Source organism: Ursus maritimus, unplaced genomic scaffold, assembly GCF_017311325.1.
Source record: "Ursus maritimus isolate PB19 unplaced genomic scaffold, ASM1731132v1 scaffold_35, whole genome shotgun sequence".
Taxonomy (NCBI): domain Eukaryota; kingdom Metazoa; phylum Chordata; class Mammalia; order Carnivora; family Ursidae; genus Ursus; species Ursus maritimus.
Window position 1 is genome coordinate 24,904,225 of NW_024426119.1, and position 25,117 is coordinate 24,929,341.

The following is a 25,117-nucleotide window of genomic DNA, read 5'->3' on the forward strand; positions in this document are numbered from 1 at the left end:
TCTGATTTTCATCCTAACAGGAAAAGTAGGTGTTTTTATCTCTATCAACCAGGACGAAATCAAGTCTCCGGGAATGCACAGCTGAAAGGGCAGAACTAGAACTGGAATCTAGATCCTTTGACGAGAGGCTCACAGGGTTTACAAGAGCAGGAAGTTGGGGAAAAACTTGGAGAAGAAACCGAGCGAGGGGACGGGCAGCCAGCTCTACTATAGGTCACCCCCATCCATGGCTCTGAATGGGATCCTGGAAGCTCAGGTTCAGAGGCAGGCCATGGGAATAAAGTTATAATTACTGAGGGAAACAGCTGTTGAAATGAGCCGCAAACATTTTGGCTTCCTCTTCCCTTTTAGAATCCTGTATGTTAGTGGTTTCCAGTCCATGTCCTGAGGAGGCTTGGAGTTCGTGAAGGTTCCTGAGGATGATCGCGACGGCGTGATGGAACATCTCCACAGTGACACGTTCATCCGCTTTAGATATTGGGCATCTCCATAAGATTTAATTTGAAGAAAGGACATTCTGCTACTTAGAAAAAATGTTTGAAAACCATCATCTTACAGGACTATTTAACCTCTTGCCCGTTTAGTTCTCTAGGACATCTGGATAATTTTCAGCCAAGGAATTTGCCATTCGAAGAGGTAAACCGTGACCCATACTGACACAGAGGGAGCTAGGAGCTGGGGTAATGATCAGGCTTAAGACATCGGATTTAGAAGCCGCAGGGATGTGGTCAACTAGGGTCAGAGGAGGTAGCCCACCAAGGCTGTGAGGGTGGGGACTCGGGGCCACGCAGGACCACATTAGCGAACGCGTGTGGTGCAAAGAGGAGCTAGAAATAGATGTAGAGGACTGAAATCCCAGGTTTTTCTCATACATACATCAGAGTTCCTTTCCCTCCTGGGAGCCTCGATACACTAAGTTCAACTGGAAACACCACCAGCCACGGTAAACAGAATTGGGTCTTGTCTTCTATTTCTACCTGTTGCTTTCATAAACGGGTGAAATCGACATTCAACCCTGTCATCCAGCTAGACTTCCTGAATTCCATGAATTCTACTAGTGAGCCTGGCTCGTTTCACGTCAGGATCCAGGACTGGGTAAAGAGGAACAAGAATGGGCACAGGTTCAAACTGTATATGAAAATGACTAAATTTAATCATAAGCCATCATCATCATCATCACCATCCCAAACCTCTTATAGAAAAATCAACCGTTTTTTGTTTTTGTTTTGTTTTTCACCGCAAAAGAAAGATCAAAGGTGTTGTCAGAAATCATTCTGGGGATTCTGAAATAAAGACATTTCGGAAGCATGGAAACGTGGTCATGCAAGCAAGACTAGCAATGCAATTAAACGCTATCCTTTCCCTGACCTCTGTGTCATAGAAACAGCAGCTGATATGCAATATGACCTCGGAGAGCAGGGAAAGACCTTGGGAAGTTTAATCCTGGATATCCGTGGGGTTGAAGATTGAGGTGGAGCACTGGCCTGCCCGTGAGTCGTGCACGTGAGTTCCTGAGTACTGCAACCACTCAGGCTGAGCCGTCCCCCTGGTAATGACACCTCCCCACGGCAGCGCCCCGAACTCAATGTTACATTAGGCAATTGTGGCAGGCCTGTAACCTGATAGCAGCATATTATGTAGTTATGTGGGAACTCTGGTTTCTGGAACACATCGAGGTTCCCAAGCTCTGGTCTTATGCTTGTTGGGCGTGTCTTTCACGAAACACTCTTTATGTAGAAAACAGACTAAAACACCAACATGGTCTTGGGGATGTTTTTCAACGGCAGTATGAAACTGACCCATTTCTTTCATAGAATTCTTGCCAGAAAGGAGAAAAGTTGCTAAAAACAATAAGTGACCCTCTTCTGCGTCTCACATTTGTTACCTAGCTTGCTTAACTACTGTGCTTTGGGGGCAAGTTATTTTTTTTAATAAACTAAAATGGAGTAAAACAATGCTTTATCATTGATGATAGAGGTACTTTTCAGAACCCACTGAACTTGATAGGAAGGCTAAATGTAACATGTCAGATTTAATAAATGAAAATGGTGGGGTAAGGAATGAGGGTAGAAGGCCCAGTTTTCATGCTCGTAATGAGAAGCAAACCGCCGGTGCCCAGTCATCCTCCCTTTAGGAAAGCCGGCTTCGAGAAATGGGAACGGATGGAGAAGCAGCAGAGTAGAGCCCCCCGCGTCATTCAAACTGAGGGACTTGTCATTAGGCACTTAGAGAAGAAAAAGGGGAAATTGGGTGTCCCATCCCAGGGGCAGCCACCTTGACAGTTTGGGCCTTACAAGCCGCTCTCTCCCACATTCTCAGCGGGAGGATTCGGATGACGGACGGGGATGTGGCTCCACCACCCAGATACGCTTGCGGGTTACTTCCAAAGTCACACTGGGGGAGTCAGAGGACACGGAATTATCATAGAGCAGGCAGAAGTGGGAGCCTGGGGCAGAGGAGATAGGAGGGTGGAGAGATGAAGAGGGACAGGGTCACTGGCAGACCATGGAGGGGAGGACAAGGACTCGGAAAGCACGTGAGTTTTACATCTCTCTCCCGGGTGTATGCAGGATAATTTTAGGCACGATGTGACACGAGACACACCATCTGAGAAGAGAGAATTTCGGACAATATATCTAACGTCTGTGTCAATGATTTGGCTCCGTCACATGCATGAGTAAATGCCAGGTCCCTAGCGTAGCGAGCAAGACCCCCTCTTGGCCTGCTGCCCTCGGGAGCTCCCTTGTCAAGCATGACTGTGCCAGTGTGTGGGATGTGTGCTGGGGACACACTTGAAGGCCGGTTTCCCATCAAACTCTATGGGCAGGTATGCTGACTCAGTTCCGGCACACCCCCCCTTGGCCGCTCCCTCTTAAAGGGACCGGGAAACCAGCTGGGAGGTTTTAAAGTCGGCGATGACGTCACTTCAGAATGATTTGCCAACAACTTCCCCATAAAGGAATTCTTCCAAAGGAAGGAGAGTGATCCCTCAGGTGGGCAAATTCTTATTAGAGGACTAGATTTCCGAGCATGCTTCATATCATAGGATATTAGAGTTTTCTTATGTATTAGTTGTATTTTTAAAAATTCTCACTTCAAACCAGCATCCCAATATTGATATTTTTATCAAATCCAGTGCACTGCTATAGCCCCACTGTTTCCTAAGAGACTTACGCTTCAGCTGGGACGGATTCAGGAAGGCACAGTGGTTCCAAGCGGCGCTGCACCCCCGACAACGTGCAGTTGGACTCTGATTAAGGACACCCCAACTGTAGGCAGGCCGGTGACCTAGGGTCCGGTGAAAAAGGAGAACGGTCCAATGAGATTTCCTTCTTGAAATGTTTGGGTTTGGGCAACTGAGATATTGACTTAATCTTAAGAAGGTCGTGGAGAGGCAGCTGGGATGGCCATCAGGGGGCACGGGCTAAATGAGAGAACAGAACACATGTGGGGGAAGGGAAGGAGGAGGGAGAGAGCAGGAGAGGAGAATACCCCTAAAAAGAGTGGTTTGGGTTCCTGGCAACACTGAAAGGTCCATGAGCTGTCGTGGGGCTTCATTTCCTGTTTTTGAATTTCTGTGACTCTTCTTTGTTTCCTAACCCTCGCATCTCCCTATCATCACTCCCCTTCCAGAATACCACCTCTCCAGTGAGCGAACTCCTCCGGCTCTCTGTCCTTCCAACCATGAACAGGAATGCCTCAAGAAAAGGTCTCTCAAACTCCACCCAGAATTACCTCTAAAGCCTCCAAACCAAGACAAATACAAACTTTCAGACAAAAAGAAGAAAGAAAACTTAGGTGAAAAAGAAACCGTCACAAACTAGATGTTAAGAGATCTGACCAAAATATAACACATTTTGTTAAATTTAAAACATTGAAAGTTACAGTTTAAACTAAAAAGTGTGCATCCCGAAGAAAAGAAAGAATGAAAGAGGGCAACCAGCAAGCAGATTTTTTTTTTTTTTAAAAAGAGTGAAGAGGGGCGCCTGGGTGGCACAGCGGTTAAGCATCTGCTTTCGGCTCAGGGCGTGATCCCGGCGTTATGGGATCGAGCCCCACATCAGGCTCCTCCGCTATGAGCCTGCTTCTTCCTCTCCCACTCGCCCTGCTTGTGTTCCCTCTCTCGCTGGCTGTCTCTATCTCTGTCAAATAAATAAATAAAATCTTTAAAAAAAAAAAAGAGTGAAGAGAAGAAAAAAACGAGAGAGAACTCGGACACACTTCCCACAGGAGAAATGCCAAAAGGGGACACCTACTGTGTGCTACTTGCTTTACACACACTATCTTGGTGGATTCTCGCAACCGGAACTATTTTTACGGGCGTGCAAACGTGAACCCAAAATAGGTAAACTGCCCAAAGCTAGCAAACAAAAAAGAACAAAATCCCCTGGCAGGCTGGCTAGAGAGCTGAAGCTCTGGAAGAACGCTCTGAAGGAAGAACACGCCTGTCCAAAGAGTCTCTAGGCAGGCATTTGAGAACGAGCTCACGGTCGTGAAATGCCGTGAGAGAGCGCGATCTTTCACAAGTTTTCTCACCTGAAAGTCTCAGCCACAAATGTTGAGGATTCCACTGAGTGTTTGCAATTGTTGGGACTTTCCATGCAGCTGGATCTCTTACAAAACAAATCCTGGCCTGAGACGTGATTACAGAGAGAGACAGCTGTGGGGTGCGGACTTGTGTGTAGCCTCATCTGAGGTCAGCATTGAGCAAACAAGATCAGGCAAAAGGGTGCATCTTGTAAAAAGCCTGGGTGATATTTGCCAGAGGAGGTAACTCGCAGGGAGGACAGCACTGACCCAGTAGCAGGTGGTTTATAGCGTGTAGATGTACGACATTCACCAGTGGGGGGGGGGGGTCTTGCATTCCCGGCATGCGGAAGGAAGACTTTATCTAGCACAATTGGGAAACAATTCAGCTACAGAGTTTGAAACAGACTTGCCCATGACTTTGTTAGAGCTGGCCCAAAAGCTTTGAGCTCAAAGGAGTTCCTTAGCCCTTCTCCAGAAAGCGAAGCCATTCTGGGAGAGATCCCTATTCTACAAGGAAGCACATTTGAGAGCAGAAAGACGAGTGAGTTATGCTAGATTATATGCTGCAAGCCCAAGTCAGGCAAAAATCAGGACTTGAAAATGCTGACTCCCAGGTGAAGGGTTTGTGCTTTGGCGCCCTTGTTTTATAACACCCAGGGGGTCTGCTATTATCTCTTCCTTATTCACTCGTGGGTCATAGATCTATTGAAGTACATGTGCCTGAGATATGGAAGACACTGCCAAGTGCTAAAAAATTCAAAGGAGAAGACACAATCTCAGTCTTTGAGAGCTGATAGTATTTATGTAGGGCATTCCTCCATCGTGGGACTGGGAAATACTACCGCTAAATTGTCCATTGTAAAGTTGGGAAAATAGAAATTATTTTATACAAGTATATTAAGTGCTATGTGAACACATAGGAAGAAAATTACTTTGGTCTGGAGGAGCCAAAGAACGCTTCATAGGGGAGGCAATAAATAAGTAGATGTTTCATAGGAGGAAGAAAAGTAGATTCTAAGTAATGGAAATGGTCTGTGCATGGCTTTGAAAATAAGAAAAAACAGTCATGTTTGAAAAATAGCATATAACCTGCTATGCTGGATTGTTGGGTTAAGACTGGAAAAGTTCCCGAGTCAAATCATGAAAAATTTTGTGTGCTAACATAAGGTTAGAATTAAAGCTGTAGGTGTTACAGTTCTATGAACAGATTTCAGAAAGGGGAGTGATAGGATTATATTTTAGCCTTAAAAAATAATTATGACTCAAAATAAACATGGAAAATTAAGAGTAAGCATTTATATAAACTCTCTGTACAACCTACTGAAAATGACAGGGAATTAATGAAGGTAAAAACTCCAAAGACAAAAACGCTGTAGAGGAGACACCAGACAAGAATTGCCAACTGCATTGTAGAAGATGGGAAGCCGAAAGAAGAGGAGCAAAGTGGAGAAATCTAAAAACCTAATAAAATCTAAGGGGAAGATAAGAAGAAGCTGGGTAAGTTGCTCTAAAAAATTTTGGAGAGGTCACAAATTGATGGTCCCTGATATTTGGAAGATGAAGGGAATGGAGAGGGGGCAAGAAACAAAGGTTTTGTTGAAATCTGCGTAAGTTACAGACTCTTCCCTGTGCCCCACAGCTAGCTATCTCTCTCCTATTCTGGTAAAAAGCAAGATGTTTGCTCTCTAGAGATGCTGAACCAGCATGGTTCCGGACTCAGTGATGGCTCGGAGCCAAACAGAAATAGGATTAAGTAAAGTCCATTATTCTGAAGCATAAGGCTTCTCCAACTCCCATGGACTTAGCTTCTTCAGTCTCCTTCCCTTACCTCCATGAATGTTGACGTTCAAGCTTATGCTCCCCAGGGAGGACACTGGCAAGTTCCCCTGTGGAGAAAGTGAGCAGCCCGAAAAGAAAACACCTACCAATACTGACATGGTAATCACCCAACAAAATGCCTGGGTCCCACTTCATGGATCTACAGGAAAGCTCAGCAGTCAGAGTCCTACAGAGGGCTTCCAATCAATCTTTTATTCCTTGACACCTACATGTAAATAGGCAGCCAAAGATCTCCAGATATATGAGGAAATTCTCTAATATGAAAGATTTAAAAACGCAAAGCAACTACAAATAAACAGGAGAAAATAAACCTTGGAGAAAAGAGATGTGATCCAGAGAAGAAAACTTCAAAAAAACTTTTATTAATTAGCCATTACTGCATCCATAAAACTACAGGATGCAATAGATGGGAAATAATGAGTGAGCAAGAAAAATCTAAAAATTACAAATAAAAAGTAGAATTTTTTTATTTTTTATTTTTATTTTTTATTTTTTTAAGATTTTATTTATTTATTCGACAGAGATAGAGACAGCCAGCGAGAGAGGGAACACAAGCAGGGGGAGTGGGAGAGGAAGAAGCAGGCTCATAGCGGAGGAGCCTGATGTGGGGCTCGATCCCAGAACGCCGGGATCACGCCCTGAGCCGAAGGCAGGCGCTTAACCGCTGTGCCACTCAGGCGCCCCTAAAAAGTAGAATTTTTTTAAATCAGTAAAAGAATGGGAAGTTGAGAAAGCCTTGCAGAAAGCAGTGGAAAAACATAGTGATGAAAAATAAGAAAGTAAAATATCCACACCAAGCATATCATTAGGAACTGTCCAGATACTAGGATATACTAGGATTAAAGAGAAAAACAGTTCCCACATAAAGAACCACAATGGCATTGGATTTCTTAAAAGTAACACGGGGAGCTCAAAGACCATGGAGAAACCACTTCAAAACTGCAAGGAAAATAAGTTCTTTCTACCTAGGATTTAATACCTGGCCAGACTTTCATTTCAGTACGACATTAGAACAGAGGTATTGACAGATCTGTGAAGTGTCGTAGACATTACTTATGCTCACCAAGATTTGTTTCTCCTTTCCTTCCTGGTACACGGAACACTATACTTCCCAGACCTCTCCAAGTGAGGTGGGATCGTGAGTTCTTTTTTTTTTTTTTTTTAAAGATTTTATTTTATTTATTCATTCAACAGAGATAGAGACAGCCAGCGAGAGAGGGAACACAAGCAGGGGGAGTGGGAGAGGAAGAAGCAGGCTCATAGCGGAAGAGCCTGATGTGGGGCTCAATCCCAGAACGCCGGGATCACGCCCTGAGCCGAAGGCAGACGCTTAACCGCTGTGCCACCCAGGCGCCCCTGGGATCGTGAGTTCTGATCAAGTAGGTGCACCCAGAAGTGACATGTCATTTCCTGGCCAAAGCAGTGAAGGGAGATGCATGAGTTCTACTCTTTCTAAAGAGGTCTCCTGTTGAGATAGTGTAGCCATAAGATGGGAGCATTTTGTATCACTCAATTACCTCATGAACGAGAACTGCCCCGGAGGGTCGCCTGACCTTCAGCAGCTTGTGAGCAAGAAGAGACTTCATACAGTAAACCATAAAGATGTGAGGCTTATTGTTACTGTGGTGTAGTTTAGGCTAACCTAATACACAACCTACCATAAATAGTTTCAACTGCACCATTTCTCAAGAAGTTAATGGCTACCCCATGGCCCAGCAATTCCACTCCTAGGTGACATACCCACGAAAAATGAGTGCATGTGTCCAACGAAAAGATGGAACAAGACTATTCGTGGCAGCTGTGTTTATAACATCTAAATACTTTACATTCACACCACACACCACAGCAAAAAACAAACAAAAGAACAAACTACTGGTACAGGCAACGACATGGATGACTCTCCCACGTATATGATAAAGAGCAAGAGAGAGTCAGATATAAAAGAGTACATACTTCCTATTTATTTACATAAAGTTCAACAACAGGCAGAACTAAGCGATGGTGATAAAAGTCAGAATAGTGATTACCTCACTGGGGACAGTGTGATGGCGGAGGGTATTGACAGGGAAGAGACATGAGCAAACCCTGTCAAGTGCCGGAGATATTCAGTTTCTCTCTCTCTCTCTTTAAGATTTTATTTATTTATATATTTACTTATTTAGAGCATGCGAGTGGGGGTAGGGGTAGAGGGGGAGGGAGACAGAAAATCTCAAGCCGACTCCGTGCTCAGTGCAGAGCCCAACATGGGGCTCGATCTGATGACCTTGAGATCATGACCTGAGTTGAAATCAAGAGTCAGACGCTTAACCAACTGAACCACCCAGGCGCCCTGATATTCAGCATCTTGATGGTGGTTATTTGTATCTGTATACAAAAATTAATTGGGCTGCGGGGTGCCTGGGTGGCTCAGTCATTAAGCTTCTGCCTTCAGCTCAGGTCCTGATCCCAGGGTCCTGGGATCGAGCCCCACATCGGGCTCCCTGCTCNNNAGGAAGCCTGCTTCTCCCTCTCTCACTTCCCCTGCTTGTGTTCCCTCTCTCGCTGGCTGTCTCTCTGTCAAATAAATAAATAAAATCTTTAAAAAAAATTAATTGGGCTGGACACAAGTTGAGTATACTTTACTATATGTTTGTTGCACCCTAACTACAAAACAAAATTTTTAAGAAACTATTGGAGACTGTGATTCACCAAAATGAGGACATAAGCCAAAAGTAGGAAATTATGGGATCCAGGCATAGAAAATCCCCCAAGGGACAGAGAGGAAGGGAATTCCTAAGAAGATGGTGAGTCCCAGGATGGCAGCTGAACAGCTGATTGAGGCTAGAGACAGAGGGGATTAAAGATAGAAGAATCTAGAAAAAAAGGAAAAAGAAAAAGAAATGGATAGGTTATCTTGTGTTCATTTCCATTCAAGGGAGTTTTACTAGTCTATCAAAGAATTGGCGAGAAATTAATGATAAACACACACAAAATTAAGCAACAAAAAAAGAGGCTATTATTAATGAAGTTACAAAAATATGCTACCATAGTATATTGTGTGGCTGAGCCATAAATTTGGCCAAAATATTGCATTGGGAGGATAAGAAGAAGGAAAGCAAGGTGGGAGGAGTGTGCCACAAAGGAGTATGCTGCGAAAGCTGAATTCTCATCAACTGTAGAAGAAAACTAGTAAAGGGGCACCTGGGTGGCTCAGATGGTTAAGCGTCTGACCCTTAATTTAGGCTCAGGTCATGATCTCAGGGTCCTGGGATCGAGCCCCACATAGTGCTCCCCGCTCAGCGGGGAGTCTGCTTATCTTCTTCTTCCCCTGCCCCTCCCCTGCTTGCGTGCATGCTCTCTCTCTCTCTCTAGAATAAATCTTTTAAAAAAAAAAAAAAGAAAAGAAAAAAGAAAACCAGTACAGAGTGCCTACATTAAAAAAAAAAAAAAAAAAAAGGAAATAGCTGCATGCATATTATTTGGAAACATGAAAGCAAAGAAAATAAGCAGTTGAAAGTGTTTTGACTTAAGATGGAGAAGAGTAGGCAGAGGACTGCTATTTTCACTGTACACCTTGTTGTATCGTTGACTTCTAAAGCTACATGCATAAAGTATTTCACCACCATGCTGAAGCAATTAGAAGATATTTCAGAAAACTCTAAGAGATCTAACATAAAATCAAATAACTCATTTCAAAGCACATTTTGATTCCCATTAATTTTTTGTAAAGACAGATTTATAGTACCTAGCAATTTTCATTGGTAGAGGAGGGGTTTGTGAGAGGTTGTAAAATCATGCTGTAATCCTTTTAGGGATCCAAAAAGCTGGAACATCAAACTCTGTCAGCCCCAGATGTTTACTTCAAACAAACTAAGAGTCATGAGAAAAATACATTCTATCAGCTTACCAGCTCTTTCACAGCTCATAGACTGATAATATTGGACCGGGGTTGAGAATTTTTAGACGTAAGCACTTTTGGTCACTATTTTAAATCCTGATTGTGCAATTTAAATGTGTGTTTTTTTTGTTTTTTTTGTTTTTTTAAATCAGGTTCTCTTAAAGGGAGCATGGTCCCATTAAAACAAGACAACCTGTGCCTAGAAGGGGCTGGTCCTGCTAGCTCTGCGGGGCTGGTAGAGTCACCAATTGTGAGAAAACATAGGTAGTGCTGTGTAAGTTAAGATGGCTAAGAGCAGCAAGTGGCCAAAAACGTCAACTCGAAGTTGCTTAAACCATAAGAAGGGAATGTATTTAATCATCTAAAATGCTCAGAGTAGAGAGATACCAGACAAGGCTGCATCAAGGAGGTCCCCAAGTACCCAATTCTTTGTTGCACACCATGACGTCAGCTCCATCCTGAGGCTGGCATCTTTCTTGGTTTTAAGATGGCTGCCACTTCCTGCTGGGGCTAACGCTTCCTCTTTGAAGTCGGCTGGGAAAGAGTGAGCATCTTTGAGAATTCCCAGCAACAGTCTCAAAGTTGCTTGCATCGGATAGGCTTAGGTCACGTGCCTACTATTGAACCAATCACGGGCCAGGAGATAAGATGCACTGGAGCCCCAGGCGAACTCAACCTCCCTAGAACCACGCTGATGCTTAAGTGGAGGAGGGGAGATAGATGGAGAAACAACCATAAATGTCCCGAAAGGTACTTAAAAAGTAAGAAAGCTCGGAATGTGTTGGCAGTTGTAGACTATTTTAGGATTATCTTGAAGTTTATATATTGTTACCTTAAAATTCTTATTTTTAAAATTTTTGTTGAAACTCCAGGAGAGAACATCAAGGAGAGCAGGATATTTGGAAAAGCAAATGGGGACTTTTCCATAATAAGCTGTATGTAGGGAAAGCATGTTTCTCCTACTAGAATAAAAAGTAGGAAAAGGTAATGCTACGGTGATATAAAGGGTTTAGGGTTTTTGACTAGATCTAGTGATCTCAGGAAAAAAAAAAGGCAAACCCTTAGGAAGTGCCTAAACCAACTCAAGCCTGGGGGGAAACCATAGCATATCAAGCTGAAACTGGGGAGTAGTTGTACATTTGAAAGGATTTGTTCAAAAGGTCAAACCATGCAGGATGGATTCTCCGGAGATTCCTAGATTATTTATATTCAAAAAAGGATAATAATGTCCACCTTACCTGGTGGTCAGGAGGATTAAAGCAGGTACTATTTGTTTAAGTATGCATGAGGCGTGAAGGAGGAGGCAGTGTATGACGAGAGCATGAATAACTCTTACCCAAGTTCATAATGTAAGATCTGTCTCAATTTTTGGTGTAGTAGTAAGTCTGATATACTTACACTTGGCTGTTAAGTATAAGGCACTGAAAATGTAAAAATGTGTAATTGAGTGGAAGATTACACTACCTTTGGCTCCTTTCATTACAACCTGTGTGAACACTGACACGTTATTTTACCATTGCATCTATCCGAGGTCCATTAAAATTGCAACCCAGGAGGGAATAAACTGCATCTATAACGCTGGCCTTGAAAACTCCAATCAATTGGTGATGGAAAATGCTGCTCAGTGGAAGAAAGAACACACAAGGATTCCATAATTTCAACAAATGTGAAAAAACAGTATTCTGGTGTGCATATGTGTTCAAGAGAGATTGAGTGATCATTTTAAGATGTCTGAATTTTGTCATTTTCATTCTGTTTTTATTACTTTGGTCAATATGTTTGTTGTAAATACTGGAGCTCAGTATTGGATGAGCATTCTTATTTAGGCCGGACTGCTGCCACAGTGGAACCATATAGTACTTAATTTGCTCTATTATTAATCAGGTTATTTATATTAATCATATGACCTTTTAATTTATTGGCATTAAGAATGTTAAACAATCTCAGCTTTGGTAGTAGTGAACAAGACTGTTCTGTGAGCATGGATTACATTTGTCACTAGTCAATGCTCTGCAGAATACCAGGTATAGGGGCACCTGGGTGGCTCAGTCAGTTAAGCGTCTGCCTTCAGCTCAGATCATGGTCCCAGGGTCCTGAGATCGAGCCCTGCATTGGGCTCCCTGCTCAGCTGGAAGCCTGCTTCTCCCTCTCCCTCTGCTCCTCCCTCTCTTCGTGCTCTCTCTCTCTCCCTTTCTCAAATAAACAAATAAAATCTTAAAAAAAAAAGAAAAAAGAAAAAAAAAAAGAAAGGAAACTACAGTAGTCTTAATTTAAAAAAAAGAATACTGGGTATATTTTAGACTAATTTTTAGAAAGGAGAGAACAGTGGCAAATGAATATATTTCATATTGCCTAATATCGCATTGTATTCTCTCTTAAATGGGTAAATATTTAACGATTATTTTGCCAAGTATTCTCTAGATTAATAGATGCTCCGAAGCAATTTTTAAATATTTTATAGCTATTAGAAATATGAAGAATTTATAACAAGCAAGCTCAATGATTCTTGTGTTTGTATTAAATAGGTGGTAAAACTAATCACAAACTAAATTCAAGGTGTACTGCGGGCGCTTTAGTGACATAGCAAATTTGACCCCAATCACTCAATTCTTTGCAAAGTTCTCATCAGATAAATACAACGGATGACATAAAAATGGCCAAAGTTTGTAAGGACATTATTATCTAGCTTCGTAGTAATGATTATGATAGTGGATCCGAAACACTTCTCAGGGACCAGGCCCTGAGCTAAGCATTTTGCAAATAGAATTTATTGACTCTTCCAAAAAAGGAACCTAAGCCGTATCATTGCTCCCATTTTACTGTAAGAGGATATTGCAGGTTGGAGAGGATCGTTAACTTGCCCAAATCCACAGCTAGTGGGTGATGGAGCTGAGGTTGAACCCAGGCAGTCTGAATTCCAAGTCCACACCCGCAACGACCCTACAGTAGAGCAAAGACTGCCAATAACTCATGGGTTTTATTCTGGGCTTTCATCTTTTTTACTTGAAGGGGGTTTCTTTAAAACATGCCAGTTTTTAACTTTTAAATCCTTTTCGTTTTATTATGGCATATTATAGTTTTATATTAAAAAGTGGAAAAGGTAATAAATCCATTGTACAGATGGCCCTGACTTAAAATGGTTTCCTTGGAATTTTTCAACTTTACGATGGTGTGAAAGCAATACGAATTTGGGAAACTCTGAATTCTGATCTCTTCCCCCGCCAGTGATGTGCAGTCTGCGATTCTCAGGCGATGCTGGGCAGGGTCCCGGTCAGCCACAGGGTCAGGAGAGCGAACAACCGATACCCTTACAACCATTCTGTTGCTCACTTTCTGAACAGTACTCAATAAATTCTATGAGATAGTCAACACTTCATTATAAAATAGGCTTTGGGCTTATGATTTTGCCCAACTGTAGGCTAATGAAAGTGTTCTGAGGATGCCTAAGGTAGGCTAGGCTAATTAGTGATGATGTTTGGTAGTTTAGGGGAATTGAATGCTCACCTAACTTACGGTGGACGGCTCAGGGAGTAACCCCATTGTCAGCTGCAGAAGATCTGTATGTCGTCTTTATTTTTACAAAAGGAAGACAATAAAAGAGTGTTTTGGACTACAGTATGGGAGAGGATATGTGTGTGGTATGAATGCAATAAATTTTGATAATATTATTTAAATCTCTTCAGATTCAGCTCTGGAAAAGAAGGACTACCTAATGACAATGAACAATAGAGGGAAGTTTGATGACAAGATGAAGACAGTCTTAAACTGAGTTTATAGCTCTGTGTTCCAGGCCTTTAGAGAAAAAAGCTGTCCAGACGAGGATGAAGAGTGTGTCTTCGGTCCTCAATTCTCGATTCGTTACTGCCTATCACAGACTCGTTACTAGAATGGTATTTCTAGAGCAAAGATACGAGACAGAGAACTGCTTTATAACATTTTTTTATCAAATCCCACCTACTTCAGATATTTAGAAAATTTTTGTTAGCTGAGATGTTCAGAAAATTACCAGATTTATTGCTATGTGATTAGAACAGTTAATTCTATGACGTCTTCAGATCAACCCGATCTACTTTCTTCATGTTCCAATTAGTTTGCAATATTTCAAGATAAATATTTAGCAGTCGCCAATTTTTAAAAGCAAAAGATGTTCACCACAGTTTTTATCCTCGTAACGTCTACATTATTGAAAAATAGAAGATAAACCAAAAGATAGGAAAAATGCTATCAAATAGCCACCTTAAAAAAAAAATGCCCCTTGGTTGATACTTGATTTGGGTGGTTCCTGCATTTATAGAATCCACTGGACAAGCACTTAGGTCTGGATTCGTAAAGATGAGGCAACAAAGACATTTCTTCTCTTCTTCTTCTTGGAAGAGCAATACCACCTCTGCCATGCAGTGCATGCTGGTTTGAAAATGTTTTTTAAAATATGAACTATTTGGATAAAACACAGTAAATAAAAGCACTACATCTTTGTTTGGCTAGGTCAATTTGAGGAATTAGGTAGGTTGAGTAGCAAGAAAATGTTCGCGTATTCTCTGGTTTAATAATTTCAGTAACTTAGTAAAAAACTGATTCCCATTTATTATTTGTAATGTTTGGGGAATAAATATGCTGATAATTCTTTTGCAACTCTAACATGCATGCAACAGGACCCTTTTTACGTTTGGGACCCTGCGAGGTACTAAAGCAAGCATTCACTTCTCTCACGCTTGAGGTCACAAGTTTTTGCAAGTCAAAAAGGTTGAGCATGCCAAAAACATCACGCCGCACACTACCAAGTAAAAGAACACTGTTATTCTTACAGGGAAAGGTTTGACAAGACAGGAAATAGGCAGGGTCAGAGAAGTTTACGTAATACTGAGACTTATTTAACCATCGTGAAGCCAAAATACAATGACAGTTAAAAAAATAAACAAATAGCCCTTACACAAAACAAAACCCCAGGATACATGGTCTCTACTGGAACTGATTATTAGATTTTTAGCAAGTACGGGAAGTGGGTATCCCCAGAGAATCCTTGCAAAATTTCTAGACATCTTCGCCATTGACTTTGGTCGCATGTTTTCACTGAGATAATGCGGATTAAAATGGTTTTATTCAGTGGGTAGAAATTTGAACAAAGAAAAATCAGTCTTAAAATGCTGCAAAAGAACTTCATTGAAGGGGATCGTTTTAAAAGTTGCGTTCTCTTAAAAATGGGGAGGGAGGAGGAGGAGGAAAACAGAAAATGGAAGATAGGAAAAATCTAGCTGTTCGTTACAATTTTCCATTTTTTGTTTAAACACAGCAGGAGGGCAAAGCTGCTGGCTTCCCTTCATCCTTGCGAATGCCAGGAGGGATTATGCAAACCCCACAACCACCCAAATCTTATTTAAAGTTATAATCATTGTTCTCATTTAATGACTTTTGCCTGCTTTCACTCAAATATTGCTGCATCTTGTTTTCTGCCAGTTTGGACCCACTGGGAGTTGTCAATTCATAATTGCAGATAAACCTTTTTAAAAAAGAAAATGCTACCTTCATAAAAAAAGCAAACATCAAGTGACATCTAGTGGATATCTGCATATTATTTTCTAAGGCCTCTGAATAGCAGTATTCTCAACAATATATTGTCTTAACATTGCTTATGATTTTTGTTTCTCAGGTGAAAGCCTCTGTCTTTTCCTAAGACAGAAGGACGAGTTATCAGATAGGGAAGTGGCCATTTTCCTATCTCAAAGAAAAAAAAAAAACTCTTTTCATTAGCATATGAATAGCAATTCTCAAAATAAGCCATCCTGGAAGTAACTCACCTGTAACTTACATCATAAAATGTGCAAAAAAAAGAAGTCATGGTATAGCCAACGTTGGACGATTGTTTGGGCAATTATCAGCTGTGTAGACGGTTCTTAAGATGACATTTCAGGTCCCCAATTCCTCTGTTTATCTATAAACCTAAAAAGGGTTATTAATTTGACAAATCTGTATTTAGTCCAACTATGGTCCCCATTTTTCTTCCCCTCTCCCCCCGTGGGAGAATTGTGCAGGTATCTAGGTCCATTTTCCATAAATGAGTAACATTGGCTTGTTCTTCATAAATTATTAAAGACCAGTGACTTAAGCAAGAGAGGAGCTGAAAACTTAATTGGGATTGGGATTGCTTAACAACTCCTCCCCAGCGATGTCATGTGTCCAAAAGGCTTCGTGGAGAATAAATGCCTTGCACTGGTTGTCTAAAGACTGCATTTGTTAAAGAGACAGAAAGGGAAATTATAGAGGAATTAAAAGATGGTGTCTAAATTTAGTATTTTCTTTCCTTTCAAGGAAAGGAAACTTGGAATATGCAGCTGTAACCCGAAAGCCAGCTGTCTGGCTGTCCCCAAGATTTGCGGTCTTTTAGAGTCACTTTTCATTTTAATAATAACACACACACAGAGTCCTGCATGAAGACCTCCTCTGACTTCCTGTAGAAAATCTAGCATTCCCTCCTTCCCTTCCATTCCCCCAATCATTTCAGGAATTCTTGAGAGTTCTGCTCTTGCTCTCTCTTTTTTTTTTTTTTTTTGAGAGAGTTCCACTCACTGTTACTCTCCGCTCTGCATCAAACTTCATAGCACTGCCTTGTTCTTTACCTACTTGGCCCATATGCAAACTTTTCGGCTTTCTGTCCTCCTCCCCAGCACCATTGACACTAAAGCTGTGTGTGCCATCAGCTTTATTGAAGTCGGGGTAAGGGGAGGGAAGCTGCAGCACAGATGGCTCAGCAAACAGATGAAGGGACTCGGTGCAGTGATACAATGTCTGGGATTTGTTTCAAAATAATTCAGTGGGGTTGGGCATGGGGGAGTAGGTGGGGTTATAGAAGAAACAAAATCTGCTATGAGTTGATAAGTGTTGAAGCTGAGTGATGACTGCATGGGGTTCATGCATTCTACTGGTGTATATGATGGAAATGTGCATAATAAATATTTAAAAGAGCAAGTTCCTTGGCGATCCTTGATGCAAGTTTTTCTCCCTGACTCTGGTCTCTTCTCCCATTAGCCTCCACCTCATTTGGGGGCCCCTTCCCACCTGAGTCTCACTGCCTCTCCTCCTTCTCAGGCTGCCCAAGCAAGCTTTGAGCTCTGGGACCCACTCTAATATTTAACGGTCCCATCAGAATGGCTTCGTGACTCCCTAAAAATAAAGAAACCAGGTTTTGCCCTAAGAGGAATTCTGCCCTGGCTTTATGACAAACTTGGCTCAGGCAAAAGTGACGCAGCTAGCATGCTACCTGGAGTATGCAGCGTTTTAAAAGGTGAGTTCCCTTCCTCCTACGATTTCTATTCTAATTGAAGTTCTCGCAGTTGATTCTAACAAAAGTTGACACAGATAATATATCAGGACAAAGCAGTTTAAAAGATAATATTCTGTGCCTACAAATAAGTCTTGGAGAGAAAGCACAGGTAAAATGTGGCAATGGGGTGATTGTTTTTGCCTCTGACCAAAAGATGTTCAATGTAGACGTTGTGCCACATATAAATAGAACTATCTTTAGAAATAAACAATGTATGTCTCTCTACCACTCGGCTACACTGCAGTAGCCAAGGGCTACGTAGCGATCCCAGCGGGCTGGGCAGAGACGCACTGGAAGCCTGAGAAATTGAAACACCCTGTCCGTGAACTTGGTGGGAGAGGAGGGAGGCACACTGGCCTGGAGCCCATGTAATTAACCAGTTTCCCTCCCATCTTAATCAGCATCAACTGGCCACTGGCTCCTTTCACTTAATTTTGTCTGTTTTAGCCTAGAAAATGCAGGTTTTGCTTTGTGCAGCTCTGAAGTCACCTGAGATTAATGTTCAACCCCCACCCCCCAAAAAACGCATGCTTACGAAGAGAGGAAACGAATTTTGTTTGAGGAAGAAGAGTTTTCACATCAACGTGTGTGTGCAGGCAGAATAAGAGAATTCACTTTGGATAATCATGGTAATAATACAAAGGGGGAAACTGTGTCTGTTGTGCCCAAGAGGGAGGAAAGGGGTTCAGAAATGTGGGGATGGGGAGGGAGAAGTAGCTATGACTTCTGCGGCCACTTGCCAAACGCCTCCGAGCAAGGGACTTGGGAAACTGAACGTGTTCCCAGCGGTATGTGCCATTGTCCCCAAACACATGGGAGACGATGTCAGCACTTACTTCTGGCACTAAATTGAAAAAATACTTCCTCTCTTTCTGCCAGCACCATTTTTTTCTCCCACTCACCCCCGGAGTTTGACACAGTTTCCATTCCAAGGAGACCCGGCAATGATTCCAAGGAGACTGGCTAACATATTGCAGTGAGAGAGCTGGCGGACCGCGTGAGACAGGCTCGGGGATCAGTTTAGGCTGAAATGAATTAGGAAACATTTTTAAGTTACCCTTTGAAGTTTTTATTGCCTTATCATCAAACAGCTTCTCTTCTTCGGCTGTATATTGATTTTTCTAACTATGAAAAAGTGTTTCATCTCTTCTATGATAATCAAACCCAGTCTCGGTGCAACGGGCACCTTCTTTTTTCTGAACTGTATTATTCCACATATCATGGAATTATTCTACACTCCCCCCATCTGACAGGACCTTCAGAGAGCATTAGTCTTCTTCCAATATTATTTTTTCCTATCATTCCCAACAATATGATGTTTCCATTCCAAACACATAGCTGCAGGGGATTATATCATTATTTGCCTTTGTTCTAGTGAAAGTATATTTTTGAGGGCTTCCTCTCATTTGTCAATGAGCTAGGCTACTATTTGTCAAAACATCACCTCTGAAATGGCCTGCTTCTGTAAGGTGCCAGAAAAAAAAAAAAAAAATCATGTCAAGTGAAAGCTAAGCCCTTATAAATCCCACAGGGGTTTCAAAATGCAACACACTTGGGATTTCATCTCCCTCTAAGTATAATGCCCTTTCTAATACTCAAAGTGAATGGACTTGCAGAAGAGTATTTTGTCACAGTATTCCCCTCCAGCTGCTGGCACGTTAGAAAATAGTCACAAAGTTTCTTTCTTCCCTAGGCACCTGTACGTATTGGTTTAGTGTTCATACCTGATGGGAAAGTTGTATTAAACTCCTCCCTGGGTGGAGAAGGAGTATGGGATCCTGACTCAGGAGCCCTGAAGTCTCGTCCTACAACTGCTGGTTGGGTTGGTTTCACGGCCCCAAGCCCATTTTAGCTTCCCTTAGTCTCGGAGAGTTCGTTTGTAATCTAACAATGTCTCAAGGCTTAGAAAGGCTCATTCTCCACGTCGCTTTTATAGTTTCTCAGTGCTGTTTCTATCCATCCTTCCTCCCTGTCCTCTGTTCTTAGTGCCTGCCTATCCTGTCGATGGTCTCTTAACCTCATTGTCACAGACATTAGATTAATATCAATCTTCCTGAGACTCAGCTCTGGGAATGTTACCCTGCCATGGCTGGCCATTGCTTCCCTGGCACGTAGGACCCTCAACCCCCTCATTCCTGGGCAGTTATCAGCAACTCCTAGATGTTCTTTGTACCCAGTCTGTTTGCATTTTGGTTTTGCCATTTTGCTGAATGTGCCTTGGGCCTTCTTTGTATTTTCAAGGCACATCACATATTGCAACGATTTCCATATTTGTCTTACTTCCCTTTCTAGATGGTAACCTCCCTGAGGATAATTGCTACCATTTATTGACTAAATATTCTTTGATGTAAACTGTGTGAGATACTCTACACCCATCACTCCCAGATTTTCTTTTCTTTTTTTTTTTTTTTTAAAGATTTTATTTATTTATGTGACAGAGAGACAGCCAGCGAGAGAGGGAACACAAGCAGGGGGAGCGGGAGAGGAAGAAGCAGGCTCATAGCAGAGGAGCCCGATGTGGGACTCGATCCCAGTACGCCGGGATCACGCCCTGAGCCGAAGGCAGACGCTTTAACGACTGCGCTACCCAGGCGCCCCCACTCCCAGATTTTCTAATCATGTAAGGTGGATATTATTATCTCTATTTTTCAGATTTTGAAGACAGAGACACAGAAGTGGTTAAATAACGTCCTTAAAGGCATACAGCTAGCATGTGACAGCTCACGTCTAGAAAGTATCATCTAGAAAAACACTATATTGAATGAACCATGATGCTGGCACCTGCCCAGCACACAGATGCTAGGCAAATACTGTATAAGCACGAAAGAATGAATGATGATTTTATGCCTTAAATACAAGCCCCTCACTTTAGATAACTGCCACCAGGTGGCAGTAGTTTGCCACAGCCATACAGTCTGGACTCCAAATTTCACTGAATGCAATATGAGAGCCCGAAGGGCTGAGGATTACCTAATGACTCTTCTTACTTTATCCTAAAAAAATTGAGCAGCCATAAGGTTACTTTATTCAAGATCTTTTAGTTGATAAAGGAGCAGACCTTAAACTCGAGTCCAAAACACACCAAAGCTAGCTAGCACCTTTCTATCATACCAACTTGTATGTTTTTTCTTCAAAACCTGTGGTTTATAATCATAATCTTCCCATATATTTTCAATATTAAAAATATTCATTAAACTAGTAAATATGATCAAAATTAAACAAAGATGTTTCACCATACAATTTTAAGCTCTTTTCTTAAGCAAATAATATAGTTTTCATGTTTAAAATGTTGAAATAGAGAAAATGCAAAAAGGAAAAAATTACTAGCAATTTCAAAAGCCAGAGATAATCATTATTTTGCTACTATTCCACCAGAGGTTGCTTTAGTCATCTGTAAAATCCATTTTTGAAAATTAGGAGCAAACCAGGACATAATTTAGTAACTTGTCAATCTTAGGTTTTCTCTATAATCTTACTTTCATAAAAAGTTATTAGATATTTTCCTTAGGAGACCTCTTGGATCTTTAAAAATTTTTCCAATTTAATCATGTTTAGTTGCTAGTAAGGGGAGACCATTTCTAATTTACTTCTCTCTCTCTCTTTCTTTTTCTTATACAATATTCCTGAGAAGATTCCCTCAGTGAGAATTCCGGCTTCATTTATGTTTCCCTTTTCTCATTCTTTTCAGTAAGGAAAAGAAAAAGCACCGTCAAAACAGTGTGTCCATAATCCATCTCCAAAGGGAGAGGTAACTTCTCAGCAAAGGGCATTTTATTTTCACCTTTGCTAAGTTATTTCTCCCCACCTCACCTCTCTTCTCGGAATGATGATACAATACTAGAGGGTATTGCCCAGCTAACAGGATCGGGTCAGTTACATAAAATAGTAAATTTTACACTAATGAACAGAGATACGATGGCTTTAAATGCGTGATCAAAGATCACGCTATCATCTTTACTAGAATGATTACATGCCTCTTAGCATGGGTTTTGCATGTAAAGCTCTCGCTGTATCTAGGGATGCTTTCTGAATCTATAAATATTACTAAAAATACCATCGAATCTTGGTGCATGGTTTCTATCGTTCTCTGCAATCTGTGGTTCTTACGACCGACAGTTTACCACTGCTACCTTGAAGGCATGCAGCAGGGGTTACCAGGAGGGAAAGGAAGTTGGGGAGCAGAGACACATTTGACCTATTGGTAACTCTCCTAACAGGGACCATTATGGGTGTTGAAGTTGCAGGGAAAAGAAATAAGAAACTGGACTAAGAGTGATTTGGGGATGGTCCAAGCAAGATGCTGGCAGTAGGAGCCCTGCTGAGAATGCTCTAAATGACAGCTTGGCCTCACTACTCCCCTAACCACGCCATTAACTGCCAACCCCGATATATTCACTTCACCACACTCCACCGTTCTTCCACCGATAAGATGGAAAATGAATTAGAGGAAATAATTATCTGGTATGTCCTGCAAGGGGGGGGATGGAGAGGGTCCCGTGGCAGAAAGTTCTGTGGAGGGAAGGTGCTCTGAAACCCCAGTCTTGGGCCTTGGCCTCCCTATCCACAGAGGCCGATGGTTCAAGTACTAACTAGTACGCGGCTTTGTCTGCTGATACCACCCAGGGGCGTTAGCTGGTGGAGCAGCGGATGCTTGCGGGTGTCTCCCTGATTCTCTTCTGAGTGTCCGGCACCGAGCACGGGACTGGACAGTGGGCACCATGACGGAGTGAGGCAGAATCGTCAAGGAAGAGGCTTCTGCCTGGGAAGTCAGTGAACCGAGAGTGTGGTTACTATTCAATTTGTAGTTCATCTAAAGATCGTAAGGTGCAGTCCTACGTGTGAAAACGAGGCTTGTCTTTGGCCATTGGTAAAAAAAAATTTGGTTGCCTTTCTGCTGGGGAGAAAGAACATGCCCTTATAAATGGGCGCTACCGGGTTTCCCTTCTCCTGCCAACTGAATCCACCGGGTTGGAATCAAGCGAATCTGATGCAAGCTTGGGAACCAAGCTTGATTAGCATAGGGCTTTCACCTCCTGGAAAACCGGTCCAGACTACTATTCAGGTGTTCTATCTTGTAATGATTCACTATCTGGTACACTTTTGTTTTATACACTTTTCTGGATGTTGTATTTCACAATAAAACAAAGTAAAGACAGTGTAAAATATCCAAACTTCACAATGTAGCATATAAAATTAGTCGCCAGTGAGCCCAACCCAACTGACCGGTAGGATACGGCTCTTGCGTAGGTTCTTCGCTTTTTTTCATTTCAACTTAGCCAAGTTCCAGGAGTCTGCCCTTATGCCCTGTAAAGAAAAAAACGCAGCTCGTTTCCTTCCTATGTAGGGAACAACCCAGGGCTGCCGTCCTATGTCTTTCTTCCCTGTTTGTCACCTTTACTACTCACATTAAACACCTCACTTCGGGTCACTAAATGTGTGGAGGGGTTTTCCACACACCCAACAATTCTCCCTAATACCAGCAGGGTGTCCTACAATTTAACTCAGTTCTGACACAGTCTACCCAGAGACAGCATCAGATCCCACAGGTTAAGGGGTCTCAGTCCCACGAGACTGCCGCCCCCCACACACACTTCAGATGCATCACAAGCCCAGGCTGTCACCCATGCTGCTGAGCAACCAGCTACGCTCTGGAGTTCCAGCGACCCCCCCAGTTCGATTTGCTGGAGTGTCTCACAGAATTCTGGGAACACGTTCTTCTACCAGTTGGTTAAACGACGTGATCGAAGATCCAGATGGAAGAGATGAGGGCAAGGTATGTGGGAAGGGTCTCGGAGCTTCGCCGCCCTCTCCAGGCGCGCCACTCTCCCAGCACCTCCACGTCATCACCAACCCGGAAGCTCTTCTAACCTCTTACTTTTGGGATTTTATGGAGGCCCCATCACACGGGCATGATCCATTATTAATTCCAGTTCTAGCCCATCTCCCTTCTCAGGGGGGGCGGGGGCGGCGGGCTGGAAGTTCTAAGCTTCTAATCATGGCTTGGTCTTTCTGGTGACCAGCCCTCACCCAGGAGCCATAGGAAGCCACCCAGAGTCACCTCATTTGACCAAGACAGTCATCACCCAGGAAATGACGAGGGTTTCAGGAGTTCTGTGTCAGCACCTGGGGTCAAAGACCAATACTAGAACAAGAAATGATCCTAGTGCTTGTCTCACTTAGGAAATGACAAGGGCTTGTGAGCTCCATGCCAGGAACTGGGGGCAGGGACCAATACGTATTTTCTCTTGTAGCCACCATCTTCTATAGATTAAATGCACTGATCTTAGTTCCAGTCTCCCGGTTCACATAGGACAAACCTAATTCCCTTTCTGAGTCTTTAAAATTGAAGATCTATCATACCCCAGGGACCTTCTCTAGCCCCCCCTCCTTCCATAGTCCCCCCACGCCCAACACACAAACTTTTTCTCCAAACACCTCGCCCCCCTCCCCGAATCTTCCATCTATCCCTCATGAACATGGTTCCAAGTCTCTAACTTTCAAAGCAGCTTCAGATCTGAACAACTCCCCTTAAGTATGGGTGCCCAGAGGGAACCAGACGCCTGGTACGAATAACCTAGAGGACTGTCATTAGCTCTCTTCCATTCTGTATTCTACCGCTTGGAAGACTGAAGATGCTGCAAAGAACATGGGCTTTGAAGACACAGGACCCGAGTTTTAATAGTGGTCGTTAGCTCTAACACTCTAAGCAAGCTCTGTGCCTATTTTTGTCGTAAGAGTGTTTTATCTACTCTCACAGGTATGCACGGAGAAAAACAAACAAGCAGTTTGTAGAAGTAAAGCCAACTTTCAGTAAGTGGGAATGAACAGTGAAGCTAAGCCCGAATCCCTTGGCAGTCACATCACACCATTTGTTCTTACTCAGCTGTTACTATGTATTGGTCAGGGTTCAGAGAATAGAATCCACTAGTTTAGCAGAAAGAGATTTATTTAAATTTTATTGACTGCAGAAATAATTTATATCATGACCCAGTATACACATGAACACACAAATACGTAATTCAAACAATGTTCACAATATTTACCCGTCTGACATGTGTTGTCCTCTGCTGTCTCTCTATTTAATTTTTAAAAATGCATTCGAGGAGTTGATTTCATGACTCACTAATGAATTGTGACCCACAGCTGGAAAATACTACATGGCAGGTTATATATAACATGGCCTAAAGAATCACTGGGAGGACGGAAGAAACAAAGTCTAGCCTATGCTTCCAAGAACCGGGCAGCTGAGAGCTGCCAGCTCCAGAAACACCCCAACTGCGTGGCCTGCACTCACAAAACGATGTCTCGTGACTCCGACCCTAGGACATCTGTCCGGCAAAGCCTAGCTGACACCCAAAGGCCTGGTGCAAAGGGGTCTGGGCGTACAGCACAGGAAACACGCCCGCAAGGTTGCCAACAGTGTCCATCAAGCTGAAGCATGGACGCAGCCCCAACCTGCAGTGACCTGCTGCTTACACATAGGACTCAAAAGTACCCGGGACGGACAAACCCAGTGGCCTCAACACACCCCATTATGTATTTTATCCCTATTG

General features: G+C 42.6%; 1 long non-coding RNA gene across 3 annotated transcripts; it reads right to left on the reverse strand.

Annotated features, from left to right (window-relative positions):
• Nucleotides 1-3,090: 3,090 nt before the first annotated feature.
• On the reverse strand, nt 3,091-23,376 carry LOC103676714. Of its 3 annotated transcripts, none has more exons than XR_572188.1 (4): nt 22,788-23,376; nt 18,467-18,589; nt 16,042-16,183; nt 3,091-3,288 (listed from the first exon to the last, which is right to left on the reverse strand). It is a non-coding gene; the product is annotated as an uncharacterized LOC103676714 (long non-coding RNA). The 3 variants fall into 3 exon arrangements; XR_005831988.1 differs by lacking the exon at nt 3,091-3,288 and adding an exon at nt 12,526-14,142; XR_572187.1 differs by lacking the exon at nt 3,091-3,288 and having other exon boundaries at nt 12,526-16,183.
• Nucleotides 23,377-25,117: the final 1,741 nt, after the last annotated feature.